At 41.8% G+C, this 10,870-nt stretch overlaps 1 pseudogene; it reads right to left on the minus strand.

Annotated features, from left to right (window-relative positions):
• LOC123396364 overlaps positions 1 to 5,701 on the minus strand; it is a 99,587-nt pseudogene extending 93,886 nt beyond the window's left edge.
• Positions 5,702 to 10,870: the final 5,169 nt, after the last annotated feature.

Genomic DNA, 10,870 nt, shown 5'->3' on the forward strand with positions numbered 1-10,870 from the left:
TCTATGAATATTATTTGAGTTTCCTCTTATATCTTATATGCATGATTTTGTATCCTTTAATTCTCTTCGAGTTGTGGGTTTCATTTGGCCAACTTGATCTATAATTCTTGCAATGGGAGAAGTGCTTGGTTTTGGGTTCATACCGTGCGATGTCCTCACCCAGTGACAGAAGGGGATGCGAGGCACGCATCGTGTTGTTGCCATCAAGCGTAAAAAGATGGGGTTTATATCTATTGCATGAATTTATCCCTGTACATCATGTCCTCTTGCTTAAGGCGTTACTCTGTTTGTTATGAACTCAATACACTAGATGCATGCTGGATAGCGGTCGATGTGTGGAGTAATAGTAGTAGATGCAGACACTATCGGTCTACTTGTCTCGGACGTGATGCCTATATGTATGATCATTGCCTTAGATATCATGATGACTTTGCGCGGTTCTATCAATTGCTCGACAATAATTCGTTCACCCACCGTAATACTTGCTATCTTGAGAGAAGCCTCTAGTGAACACTATGGCCCCCGGGTCTACTTCACATCATATTTTCAGCTCTACACTTTTACTTTGTTGCACTTTCCACCTTCAGTTCTCACCTTGCAATTAATCGTGAAGGGATTGACAACCCCTTTATAGCGTTGGGTGCAAGGTTGTTTGTTTTTGCGCAGGTACATTGGTGACTTGCCTTGATACTCCTACCGGATTGATACCTTGGTTCTCAAACTGAGGGAAATACTTACTGCTACTGTGCAGCATCACCCTTTCCTCTTCAAGGGAAAAACCAACGCAAGCTTAAGAGGTAGCAAGATGATACGCCTTTTTCATTCATAAGCTTTGATCTTACCTCTACGAAGCGGCATGAGTTTGTTACTAGGACGTTCGAGTTTGGTAACCTTGTTTATATTATGAGATTTGGCGAGCTTACTACTCGCGAGATCCGTCTACCTGCACCAATTTTGTTTGATTACACTAGCAGGAACGGATGGTCTTTCACCTCGACTGAGCTGGACGAGTTCATGATCCAGCAGCAGTTCCACAACCCCATGGACGTGGTTGTTTCCGAGGAAGAAGAGCCTTCTCCTTGGGAGGCCCGCCGGGCATCAATGTATGCGCCCGAGGCATCATATGATTCTTGGAGACACCAGTACCACTCCGGAGCCGGAGGAAGCTCCTGGAGCCCGCAGTAGCCGAGCTCAACTTAGGCCAAAAGCCTAAGCTTGGGGGAGTACATATCCTTCTCCCCTTCTATTGTATCATTCGTAGTTTCCTTTTAAAGTCTTTTCAGTGTTTTGTCCTATTTTCTTTGTTCTCTCTTTGCAAAAACAACAAAAAGATTTCTCTTTTCTTTTGCTTTCGTTTAACCTTTGGAAAACCCAAAAATATTTCTTTTATTTCTTTAGTTTGCTTTGTTTGCAGAGTTCATCTCACGTCCATGGTTGCAATTGTGCTTGATTATATTTTTCTACGTTCGATCGTGCAAGTGACGATGCAATAATGACGAAGATCGACGGAAGGAATGCAACAAGGAAAGCCGGTATGGACTCTATTTGTTTCTACTTTTGTACATATGTGTGTACTTATGATCTAGAGACCAGCTTGTAGCGACATAGTGCTATGACTACAATGCTTTCCCAATAGTTCATCCTTTCTTTGTGACTAGTCTCAAATAGCTGGAGTGCATAATGTGTTATTGAAATGATTTGCATGCATTACATTGTTCATGGTTTGGCATATTAGAGTGGTATTTCCCTTCAAAGAGTTTTTGGATTGACTTGGCACATGCTTACACATGTTTATGGCTAAAAGTCTATCAAGCCTTGACGATCCTTTATTTCAGAATAGTTATATCGCTTTCATGCCCGATTAAATGTTGCTTTGTCGCTCTGCATGATTATGACCGTTATTGCTCTCTAGTTGGTCGCTTCCCCATCTTTTGCTAGCCTTCGTCTGTACCAAGCGGACTGACTGCTTGTGCATCCAAAATCCTTAAAGCCAGCTGCGCCATATGAGTCCACCATATCTACCTGTATGCGGTATTTATGTGTCGTTCTAAGTAAATTTGCATGTGTCGTATTCTAAATTTTCAAGTGAATATTTTGTTTTGTATGCCCGAATCGCTCATGTAGTGACTAGGGGATATCAGTATCTTCCATGCTAAGTAGGTTATTCTCAAGATATGTGTTGATTCACAATCATTCACGAGAAAGTGGCTGGTAACCGGGATGCCCAGTTCCATGCTTAGAGTCAAATCAAATTAAATGAAACAAAGCTCCCCCAGGATTGTTGTTTGAATGGACAGTACCCGTGGATTCGGCCCGCTGTGGAGTGTGATCGATTGGTGGAGGGGGAGTTGAAACTTTACTTTTCTGTTTGGGAACCGCCTATAATGTATTTAGCATGGAAGATATTGAGATCGTTTAGTTATTATGTTGATAATGGAAGCATGCCATTCAAAATGTTGATCTATCTCTGTTTTAAAGCTCAGGCTATGGAACCTCTGCAAATCAATGCTTCCCACTGTGAAGGGCCTATCTGTTTTACTTTTCTGTTGAGTCGTCCTCTTCTTATAAAAAGCACCAACTATAGAGAGCATAATTGTCATTCTGAGTGTAATGTGTGTTGTCCCAAAGCACCACATTGTCTTCTCCATGATCGTGATATTGCTTATTCTGAAATATTTATTTCTATTCTCCTTTAATACTCCAAAGGAGCTTCTTCATTTATGTTTTGGTTCACTCATGGGGGCTAATGATATACCACTCTAGTATATCCAAGTGATGTGCATTGTGATCTCGTTATGAATTTCAGTTACATATTACTCATTCTTAGTTGTTTTAAACTCTTCACATGATCGAAGGATTGCTCCGTGCATTGTCCTTGTAGCATTACTTCAATACTTGTTGGACTTGTTCATAGTGCATGCTTATATACATCTGATGAAGCAAAAGAGTTTGTCAAAGTTTTGTTTGTCGCGTTTAGTTCGTTAAACTGAATTGCTAGAGGACAAGCAATATGCTACGCTTGGGGGAGTTGATACGTCTCAACCGTATCGACTTTTCCAAACACTTTTGCTATTGTTTTGGCCTCATTCTTGCATGATTTGAATGAAACTAACCTGGACTGACGCTGTTTTTAGCAGAGCTGCGTGTATGGTTTTCTTGTGTTCAGGAAAATGAATATTTAGATGCCTCGGAAAAATCCCATAAAAATAGAGAAAATCCACGCACCAGGAGGGACCATGGGCCAGAAAATGGGCCAGAGGGGAGCCACAGGCCCCCCAGGCGACCTGCTGGCGCGGCCGGCCCCCTGGCCGCGCCGGGAGGTCGCCTCGGCGGGGCCCACCCCCTCTGGTGCCCTACTTTGGCTCCTATTTTTACCCGTGATGAGGAAATTCTAGAACAGAAGTCGTTTTGCAAGTTCTCGACGTGGAGTCGCCGCCACCCTCGGTTCTTCTTCGAGAGAGCTAATCTGGAGGCTCTTTTGGCCTCCGGAGAGGGGAAACCGTCGCCATCGTCAACACCATCACCACCACATCATCCTTCCTTGGCTTCTCCCATCATGTGTGAGCAATTCCATGTTGTAGGAGAAGGGGATGGGAGAGATTTGATGAGTTATATCATGTAATAGTTCGTCGGATTGTTGGGGGCATGTTGCCCATCATCTACTACGGTGTTTATCATCTTTGCTACTACTTGTTAGTCTTAATGCTTGTCACTTTGGGCCCGAGTGCCATGATTTCAGCTCTGAATTCATTATGTTTTCATGAATATATTTGTGCTCTAGATCCTATCTATGAGTAGTATGCACCTATTATAGTTCGGAACCGGCGATCCCAATGGTGACAGCTTGGGACACCAAAGGGGATAGGCTATAGTTTGAGGATTCCATGTATCCATTGATTGTTAATGCTTTGTTCTGGTGCTATTTGACAGGAGAACCTTAATCTCCATAAGTTCCTTTTGGCCCCGTTGATAGCGGGATGGTAGGACAAAAGATCTTGTGCAAGTTCTTATTGCAAGCACGCACGACTACCTCGGGATACATGCCTAATGTTTGATATATGCCTAGTTTTCTATGTGCCTTGCCCCCAAGTTAAATACATGATATCTCTCATCCATGACCAACCATCCATCTCCTTAGCCTAAAGTGTTTTAATCCTGCTAGTAGCAAGTTACTTTACTTTCGCCGTTTTACATTCGTTGCTTTGCCACTATTATTTTCGTTGCCACCATCACTTCCATATCACCGTTGCTACTAATATGTTGTTGCCAAGCAAGTATCTTTCAGGTGTGGTTGAATTGACAACTCAACTGTTAAAGCTTATAAATATTATTTGGCTCCCCTTGTGTCGAATCAATAAATTGGGTTAACTTACCCGTGAAGACTGTTGTGATCCCCTACACTTGCGGGTTATCACTACCTCATCTAGTGCTACCACAACTCCAAGGATCTCCATCGAGGTGATGTGGGTCCCCAAGAGGAAGAACTAGGAAGTTCTTGTGGGGTGACTCTGCCAATGAAATTCACTCTTATTCATTTTGGCAAGAACTATATGCAATCAACTCCAACCATATGCGTTAGTTCAAGGAGTCTCACATTCCCTAGAAGGTGAGGAAGGGACAATGCAATTAATGCATCTTTGGACATCACCTCCCATGTATTTCACTCTATGTCCATATATATCCTTGCATTTGTTCCTTTTGCTCTGGGACTAACCCATGTAGGTGAGGAGAGTAAGAAAAAACAATGATTTCTCCCAACTCAACATGATCTTCATCAACAATGAGCATCCACCACTACTGCACCTACTTGAAGTATTCTACGACAAAACCCAAGGTTAGTTTATCACTCTTAGGGGGATGTCACATCTAGGGGGAGCTTTACTCTAAGACTTTACTACAAGTGTCTCCTAAATGATGTGAACACATTAATGCATTATGTAAAAGTGGTAACCCCACTTGTGCTTAATCAATGAGTATGGCCTATGATCAAGTATTATTACTTGGATACTAAGTCAATATACTCATATATAGATGACTTCGTTGTCGCCAAAGTGCTTGATAGATGCTAGAATGTCTCAACATGTTCAACATGTTTTATTTGACATTTTATTGTGTGAGCATGTTGGTATACATATTTTGCTCATTTGAGGATATCCAATTGTTGTTATTTGGCTTTCTATTTCTTTTGGACAATTCGATATACAAGAATGCCTAAGTACCTTTCTCTAGCTATCTATGCTTTATCGTCTCAAATTCTATTCATGCTTCATCACAAGCTTTGAGCAAGCACTTTAGGGACACTCTGTGTGAGGAGCACTCGGAGATCCGTCTTGACAAGGGTTGAATTCCAAAACCTCCCAATATGCATCTCGGTGTGACCAATCTCAAAATCTCGGTCCTACTAAAGCCTAGGGTTGATCAGGTTTCCTCATCTCGGTACCACCGAATCATTCTTTTCGGCTTCACCGAGTTTCTTTGTCAGCTAACAGCTAAGGAACTCGGTGCCACCGAAAATTTAATCCTGGTGTCACCGACAGCCAGGAGATATATATATCCAGCAGAACCCGATGTTAAACTATTCTTCAAACGTTGTGTGCTGCACCTCCTCGCTGACGTGCCCTAGTCCCCTGTACTTCTTCTTGATCCTCCAGTGCTCCCTCGCCATCGGAGTCCTCGCCGCCGACCGAATCTTCACCGTCATCGCCGTTGTAGCAGATCCTCACCGAGTTAGGGTACGGATCCGACCCTTTTTGTGCTCTTTTTAATTTGGTTCTTGCGCAAATAGGTACTCACAAATCTTCCCAATTACTACTAGTTATATCGAGAAGATAATTCCCATAGTTTAGCGAGCAAAGAAAAATTTAGGGTTACCAGTCCGCAAAATTGAATCTCGGTGTCACCAATTCATAAAAGTCGGTCTTACCGATTTTGGTTTTAGGGTTACTGAGAATGTTCTCAGTGGAACCGAGTTCTCCTTTTCAGTGAACCGAAATAGGTGTCAAGTTTGTGTTAATGAGAACATCTGTCTCGGTGGCTTCGAATGTGTTGACTCGGTGGAATCGAAATCCCCTTTTGATGAATGTTAAAACTAATTTTCAAAGTTAATTTTGAAAAAACTTCTGCAATTTTGTGATGCTCATCCATTCCAGCTCCTCTATATCTTTTCATAGGGTCTGCTTGTGTGCTTGTCTGCGAGTCTGCTTGTCTGCTTGGTCTTGCCAGAATATCAGGTTCACAGGATAGTGAGAACAACTTGAGTGAGCCTAGTGGTGAAATGGACCTAGGCACTAGTACTGAGAGGACACCTTCTCGCCCATGTACTCCTAGCTCCCATGGCTTCCCCAAGGCAGCTATCATGTCCATGAGGAGAATAAATTCTGATGAAGAAGATGTTGACTTCATCCGTGAAAAATCTACTCCCAGAAGTAGAAGGAGAAGACCACAGTCAAGAAGACTATGAGGAAAGAGTATGTCAGACCTGCTAACACTAGAGCTCCAGAAGATAATCTTGCAAAGAAGCCAAATCATAAAAGAGCCAGGAAGAGGATTGTCTGTATTGTTGGGAGGTCAACCTCAATGTATGAAGATGCACCAGAAGCTGCTGATGAGGAGGAGGAAGAAATTACAGCTGAGGTTCCTTTTCCCAAGAAGAAAAAGCTGATGGTTGATGCTATGCCTAAGAAGACTGCCCAAGCCTTCAACACCTCAGGCGAAGAAGTCTGTAGCTCCCAAGAGGACTACAAAGGATATTCCTGCATCTGAAAAAAGGCTCTGCATCCAGAGATTTTGCCGCAGAGGAAGATGAGGATGTCGTGTGCTTATGAAGCTGAGAGTTCATATGCCAACCCATGATGCTTTTCACTTGCCGCCGAGGACATGAAGAAGAGAACATATCAAGGTCTGAGGAAATGGAGTTATGTTGATCCATATGTTGTGAGAAGGAGAACTAATGTTGATCCCCACTTTCACGCAAGGGAGCAACAAGATTTCTATGAGACAATTTTGCTTGATAAGAGTCGAGCAGTGAGCGACATGAGATATTTCGATTGGGAATACATCAAGGACAATGAAGATTATTTTCCCCATGTGAGAGAAAAATTCATGATGGTTGATATTTAGGATTTTGTTGGCAAAGAGATTACTTCTTGGAATGATGACATGATCATGCAATTCTATTCCACTGCTCACTTCTATTCTGATGGAATAATTGTATGGATGACCGAGGGTCACCGGTATGAGTCTATAGTTGACGAATGGGCCACTATAATTGGTTCTCCAAAGGCACAAGAAGGAGATTTGGATGTGTATTCACAACTCTAGATGAATCACAACACCATGGACATTATGTACAACCGAGTGCCCCATGAGTTTGTGCACTTGCACAAGTTTGGCTCTGTCTATTTCTTGCAAGCAGGAATACCTACTACAAACACCATCATGAGATACACCCTGATGCCCAAATTAGGAGATGATAAGATGATTAGAGGTTATTCCATCAACATGCTGCATCATCTAGACACCCACACCCGGTTCCGAGTGAAGGACTTGGTAGTTGAGACTCTTAAGATGACTGTTGTGGATCATAAGATATCCTATGGATACGCTCCATATATTCACATGCTCATCAATGCCAAGATTGGCGAGCATGCATATCTACTTAATCGTCCCCACCTGCCACTTAAGCCTGATTTTGAAGACAATGAAGTTGTAATGGACAAAAGCCATCCCAGCTCAGCTACTGCTTGAGAGGAAGTAAAGGCAGCAACGGTAGAGTCTGCTAGGAATGCTCTAGCTCCAACCCCACAGCATAGAACTAGAGATGAGGAGATGTCCTTCTTGGTCAGCACCATCCAAGGGATGGAGAAGAAAGTGTCTGAGATCTTGCTGAACCAAAAGAGCCTCGAGAGGATCATGGAGACAAAATTCCATGACCTGGATATTAAGGTAATGGACTTGACTACCATTGTTGAGCAGCTCCAGCATGAAGTTGATTCTGTGAAGATTCGACGCTCCACCAGTGATAATGAAGAGTCGCCTCTTCCTACTATTACTCAGTTCAGGATCCAGACTAGATCAACAACTGTGCCAGTTCCGGAAGGAAGACCATCTTCATCAACTCAAGCTTCAGCTCCTGCTCATGCGCCTCCAGTGTCTACACCTCCAGCTCCTGTGACTTCCGCAGAAGCCTTCGTCGACGCTCTCTTGTCCAATCCATAATCAGCTACTAGAGGAGATCGTGCCCAGAGAGACGCTTAGTTCGAAACCTTTGAACTTTTTGGTAACTTGTTGCCAAAGGGGGGAAGTGTATAGATCAAATAGGGCTTCGAGAGGGAGAGCTTTGCACTTTACTTGTTCTCATTTGATTTTTCAAATTTTTTGGTCTTTTTGATGATTTTATCCGTTTCGAAGAGTGTTTGATCATACACTTTGATTATTTGATGCTACCACGTTATTACCCTTCCACTAGTAGGAGAAAGGCTACCAGTAGCGCTGGTTTGTGCCTTACTAGTAGCACAGGTGCCAGCGCTACTGCAATCGCGCTACATCTAATTTGTTAGCAGTACCGTTGTTTTATCCAGCATTACTGGTATACACATTAGCAGTAGTGCTGGAGAAGATAAAGCGCTACTCATAACCCAGCGCTACTACTAATGTTCCAGTGCTACTGCTAATGTTACTGCTTTCAATATTTAGTTCCCATCGTATTAGCGGCGCCATTATACAGGTTTTCATACAATATCATCATAATACATCATTTTCATATAACAACTCCTCATCATCATCATTTTCGTCCACGATACATCATTTTCGTCCATGATACATCACTAATTGTTCTTAATACCTAGGACCTACCCCTGCTGCTCTCTCTCTCAGGTAAAATAGCATAAAACATGTGTAGATGCACTCATGTGCAATACAGGATATCTTGGATGTAAGCTAACCATTGTCATGCGACCTTTAGACTCGATCCAACGAGGCACAACACTCATCAGGAGTCTCTGTTCAATACATAGATGTAACATACATAGTAATGAAGTTTAGTTTAAAAATAATGTATGCAAAAGATACACTGAGGAAAAATAGTAAATATCTTACCACCTTTCCTAAATAGATGTGACCGTAGTTCAATACACACACTAGTATCGCACGTTTTGAGTACTATTATCTCGAAGTCCAGGAAAATAGCCTGTCTTGACAGTATCATGGATCCTCAAGCCATGAAACATAATGACCTATCTCCTCACAGTTTAGTTCAGCCTCGGGACACTAGTAGGTGTTGTCTACCAAGCGCTGGACATGTTTGCTTGAATGGAAATAAGTTGTCAATAGAAATTAGTTGTCAACTATTTTTAAATAAACAATATAAATTACTTAATAAATCTGGTTGATGAACTATTACTCAATATGCAACGGGTTGACTTTAGGTCTGTCGAGTGATCCTTCCTAAACTCTTATCTTACGTATATGGTGGACAGTCCCTCACTGATTTTTCGATCGTCGATGATGGTCGCTACTCCTACTTCCCCTAGTGCATAACAAATATCGAGCACAAGGAGAAGAAGGAGAAGCGACCCACATGACAATAGTCGACATTCTTCTTCCCTCATATATGGTGGACACTCCCTCACTGATTTTTCGACCGTCGATGATGGTCGCTACTCCTTCTTCCCCTTATGCCCCCTCTATGTATTTGTGCATGCTCTAAACAATAGTTTCATCATATCATAATAAACATGCATTATTCTCATCATAGCATACACATAAAGTATCATGTCATATAACACATCATCATCTTACATACTCATCTAACAACTCATCATCATCTTAATCATATATCAAGTTTAAATCTTGTAAAATAGAAAAACATCATAATAGTCATCATATGCATGCATCCTAATCGATCATGCCAAGTTATATAAACCAGAAAAACATGTCTCTCATAAGACCTAGTCCTCGCTCGTAGGTATAATGTCATAAAACAGAATAACACCTTTGTCTCCATGATGAAGCACACAGATCAAACGGTCTCCAACTTGTGGCTTGCGATCCTTCTTTATTTCTCTCCATCTTCAATTTGGAGCCTTCTTGATTTGCGGCTAGTCGAGTATGGGGCATCGAACTCAGCCCTGAGCAGGCTTTTAATTTTCATATGACCTTCTTGGTGCATCAACAGAGGCACTACATCAATTGGCAGTTGTTGTTGAAGAACATAATAATAACCTAGTTAGCAATGTAATCAACACCATTTATGCAATAGTAGAGCATACTTAATTAGGAAACTCTTACCAAGATATTTCAGTGAATGTCATCCGCCCTCAACCTATGCACTAGTGGCATGTAAAATGTATAATTTTGGCCAATTCCCAAATTATACGGGAAGTTCTCCCTACCAACCAGGACACCAACAAGATAATAGAGAAGAACATCCTTCTCTTCCCAAGTTAGATGTGATCCATACGTGTAGTGTGTCGTGTCAATTAATTTCCGCAATTCACTCAAAGTACCGAAATAAGTTGTAAATTATAATTTAACAAATTTAGTATATGGATGAACACCAACTATTTCTAAATATAGAATGCAAATTACTTGACAAATATGGTTGAGGAACTCACATGGAGGTAAAACAGGAAGCATATTGACAACCACCCAAATGTCGATGTTGCCTCGCATATTATCTTTAGGATGAAGATTGAAGGTTATTTCCGTACCCTCCTAAAATCCATATGCCTTGCAAAGATCTTCCCACTTTGGGCACCCTATTTTTGTGTTAAAAACTGAATTAAATACTTTGATCACAAATGTGTGGCCATGTATAGTCCTCAGGTTAGCGCTCCTCGTCTCCATATTCTCGTGGTCTTTGAAACCGAGC

The sequence above is a fragment of the Hordeum vulgare genome, chromosome 5H, assembly GCF_904849725.1.
Source record: "Hordeum vulgare subsp. vulgare chromosome 5H, MorexV3_pseudomolecules_assembly, whole genome shotgun sequence".
In the NCBI taxonomy this organism is placed as follows: domain Eukaryota; kingdom Viridiplantae; phylum Streptophyta; class Magnoliopsida; order Poales; family Poaceae; genus Hordeum; species Hordeum vulgare.